The sequence below is a fragment of the Lactuca saligna genome, chromosome 1 (assembly GCF_052625555.1).
Source record: "Lactuca saligna cultivar CGN05327 chromosome 1, ASM5262555v1, whole genome shotgun sequence".
NCBI lineage: Eukaryota > Viridiplantae > Streptophyta > Magnoliopsida > Asterales > Asteraceae > Lactuca > Lactuca saligna.
In genome coordinates this window covers 124515986-124520658 of record NC_136417.1, presented here as the reverse complement: position 1 = coordinate 124520658, position 4673 = coordinate 124515986, and positions in this window count along the sequence as shown.

The following is a 4673-nucleotide window of genomic DNA, read 5'->3' as shown; positions in this document are numbered from 1 at the left end:
AACACTGCACCCAGTCCCGAAATCGATGCGTCGCAATATACGACAAAGTCCTCCATCCCTTCCGGGAGAGCTAATACTGGGGCTTCGCACAGTGTCTGACGAAGTGTCTCGAAGGAAGTCTGCTGCTCGGGTCCCCATGAGAATGTAACAGCCTTCCGGGTCAATCTGGGGAGCGGTACCGCGATCTTGGAGAAGTCCCTAATAAACCTCCGATAGTACCCCACCAACCCAAGGAAACTCCTGATCTCGGAAGGTGACTTCGGTGCCTCCCAACTCATCACTGCTTCCACCTTATCCGGATCGACCAATATCCCTGCCTGATTAACAACATGTCCAAGAAGTTGGACCTCCCGCAACCAGAAGTCACATTTGGAGAATTTTGCATATAGCTTCTCCGACCTCAGTACCTCAAGGACCTCCCTCAAATGTCCCTCATGCTGCTCTCTAATTCGCGAATACACTAGGATGTCGTCGATAAATACAATCACAGACCGATCCAGCATCGGCCTGCATACCCTGTTCATGAGGTCCATGAACACTGTCGGGGCATTGGTGAGCCCGAAAGGCATCACCACGAACTCGTAATGCCCATACCGCGTCCTGAATGCTGTCTTCTGGACGTCCTCATCCCGCACTCTTACCTGATGGTACCCTGATCTCAAATCGATCTTGGAAAACCAAGATGCCCCTTGCAACTGATCGAATAGATCATCGATCCTCGGTAACGGATAGCGGTTCCTGACCGTCACCTTGTTCAACTCCCGGTAATCAATACACATCCGGTGTGAACCATCCTTCTTCTTGACGAACAGAATCGATGCTCCCCACGGCGAGCTACTCAGCCGAATAAATCCCTTCCCCAGCAACTCCTGGAGTTGCGAGGACAACTCTTGCATCTCTGGAGGTGCAAGACGATAAGGCACCTTCGCAATAGGCGCAGCCCCCGGAATCAGGTCGATACCAAACTCTACTTGCCTCGCAGGAGGTACTCCCGGCAACTCCTCGGTAAAAACATCTGGAAACTCGCGCACCACTGGAACCTCCTCCACTGTCCTCGGTCTCTCGGAAGCCTCCCGCATATCCATCACAGACGCCACAAAACCTTTACATCCCTACTGTAGACATTGCCTCGCCCTAGCGGCCGATCAAAAAGCTGATCCTGAATGGGTACCCTCGCCGTATACCGTAAGAACTCCCCCACTAGGGTCTCGTATAGTCACCAGTTGACGCTCGCAGTCGATGACAGCGCTGAATCGGCCCAACCAGTCCATGCCCACGATGACACAGACATCCCCCATCGCAATAGGAATTAGGTCAATCGGAAACGCAACCGCGAAAATCTCTAGTACGCATCCCCGAAGAACCTCCGTGGCACAAACCACCCCCTCGGCCGCTATAGAAACGCTCAGAGGCCGACTTAACGACTCACGACTAATGCTGATATGCTGACTAAAAGCTAAAGATACAAAGGATCTACTCGCACCCGAATCAAATAAAACTAGAGCAGGCATAGAGTTCACAAGAAAAGTACCTACACATACATTAACATAAGCATAACATTTCGACTTTAAAGTAAATACGTGAATTACAGCATACCTACCACAACATCGGGCGCAGCGCGGACCTCCTCCGCAGTCAGCTGAAAGGCTCTCCCGCGAGCCCTCGGGGCCTCGACCTTCGCCGGTCGGGTCTCAGTAGTCCTGGTAGTAGGTGTAGATCCCTGACGAAGCTGCGGGCACTCGGCCTTCCGATGGCCTGTCTGGTTGCAGTGAAAGCAAACCATAAACCCCTTAGGGCAATCCCTAGCAATGTGTCCCTCCTTGCCACACTTGTAGTAACCACCAACTCGACACGCCCCCTCATGACCCTTGCCGCACTTTCCGCAAGTGTGGCCCTTCGGACCTCCCATCCTCGAATCAGCGGACTTGATCCGCTTGGCTGCCGGCTGAGACTGAGCCGGCCGCCGATCCACCTGCCGAGACTCGGCCTCCTCCCTGGCCTGGGTCTCCAACTCGATCTCGCGCTTCCTGGCGTTCGCCTGAAGCTCAGTGAAAGTACGATAGGTGGAGTTTGACACAAACTCCCGGATATCCCTCCTCAGAATGCCCAAATACCGGCTCATCCATGACTGCTCTGTAGATACCAGCTCGGGGCAGAACATCGCCCTCTCATGAAACTTCCGTGTGACCACTGCAACGGAATCAGTACCCTGCTTAAGGGTCAAGAACTCCTGAATCAATCGTTCCTTCTCCACTGGGGGAACGTACTCGTCCCTAAACATCTCGGTAAACCTCTCCCATGTCACTACTGTAATCTCCGCTAGAGTGAAGTTCGCCGTCACGAACTTCCACCAATCCTTCACTCCCAGACGGAGCTGGTTCAAGGCGAACCGTACCCTCAAGTGCTCCGGGCATGAGCAAGTGTAGAAGCACCCCTCAATGTCGGCGATCCACCTCATCGCAGCAATCGGATCCTGCATCCCATCAAACTCAGGGGGTTTCGTGTTGCTGAATTCCCGGAACAACAACGAATCGCCCCCTTGCGGCCTGGCAGCGGCCACAGCTGCGGTAGCGGCAGCGGCTGCAACATCAGTCAGTGCGTCGTACCGCTCCTCGAACGTCTCCATCAGTGTGGTCTTAATATACCCAAACATCTCCGGGATCTCAGCCCGGATCGCTGCAGCTACCTCCTCCTGGATCATCTGACGAATATCCTCGTCACTCACACTGCTCGAACTCGCCCCATGACGTGTGGTAACCATGATGTCTCTGAAATACAACATAAAATTATCAGAGACTCCATCAAGTACAATTGTACTCGATAACGCAACCCTACTCAGTCTCCGATATCCAGGGATTCTTACTTGGGTCTTCCACCGACCCGGTGTCTTCGGTAGTACGGGCCCAATACTACCGACCACACCGTGTCAGTATTCGTCCCAAATCTTCCTCCCCAAACCCCGAATAGTGAGTACTCTACTTCTCGTATGCACTATCTACCTGCACGCTACTGAATATCTCATACAAGCAACCTCCCTAGACTAAGGCATCACAAAACAGGCCATTCTAGTCCTATCATGAATACCTAGTCTTCTAGCATGCATAACAATTCATAACTCAGTTCATATCGTAACATTGTAAGGTATTCTGGGGATTCTGGGCGCTGGCTGATCGTACACACTGCTGCGTTCTTGTTTACCACTTTACCCTTTATAAAAATTTATGTCTTTATTATTTTTAAAAGATTTTTTTTCCTCAAATCCTCGGTTTGAGTTCAGTTACACCCGAAGGTACACCCGAATCTCTCAAACCAAGGCTCTGATACCAATTGTAACAACGCAAATTTTCAAATAAAATTTTCATTTAAAATAAAGTGATTTCATTCAACCAAAAGTATTTATTCCATGTTCCATATCAAATACATATATAAAAATCCCCAAGATCTCAAATAGCAGCAGTGTGTATGCATCATGCCGGCGCCTTCCCACGGTCCTCGCTAGTACCTGAAACACATACATAACAACTTGTAAGCATAAATGCTTAGTGAGTTCCCTAGTATACGACTTACACATATACACCTTTCCAGGCCCTGACCTTCCGGTCCACAACACTTCGCCTTCCGGCCCGTAACATAATCGCCTTCCGGCCCATAACATATTGCCTTCCGGCCCGTATCATATTGCCTTCCGACCCGTATCATATTGCCTTCCGGCCCATAGTATATTGCCTTCCGGCCCATAACATTTACAACATATAATACATTTAATATAACACACATAGCACATATATCATACATCATACCTGACCTTTCTGTCGCATAACATATCGCCTTCCGGCCCGTATAAACATACATATCATGCATAGCAACTACCTTTCTATTTATAGCATAAATAACACATATCATATACGACCTTTCGGTCTCACAGTCAAACCCTTCCGGGTGAAGTATAGTGAGAAGACTCACCTCGTGGTAATGTAAGCTATCAACTCTTGAAACTACTCGCACTCGATCCGCCGATCTGCAGACTCCCTATAATACCATATACCCTTATTAATACTCTTATCATTCAAGACAACTGACCCTAAGAATTTACATGCAGGTCAACTCTGGTCAACGGTCAACTTGACCGGACTCGTTGAGTGCAAAGGCGACTCGGCGAGTCTAGACGTCCTCCCCAACTTTCGCTGTTGTTCCCCTTTCTACTCGTCGAGTATCCCTCTTGACTCGACGAGATCCTCGTGGAAGAATCGCGGGGCCATCCCGACTCCACTCGCGGAGTCTGAAGAACAACTCGGCGAGTCCCAGTGAATCTTCAAGCTACTCGCCGAGTCTGAAGAACAACTCGGCGAGTCCTAGTGGATCTTCAAGCTACTCGCCGAGTCTGATCATTGGACTCGGCGAGTCCGTGCCATGCAGTCGATCAACTGCTTCCTGAAATACGCATGGTCCCGAAATACGCAATCATGGGACTTTCTGGACCTCTAAACATCCTATTACTGGGGTATAAACGTTTGGGTAACAACATTATAATCTATCTAATCACCAAATGGGTTTCATAAACCCTAGATTCGTGTACACATCAAAATAACAGAAATGGTCCGAGTATTACCTGAAAACGCACTCTCTGTGTCTCCAAACCTCAGGACTCGATCCTCCTTGATATTCCTTTAGCC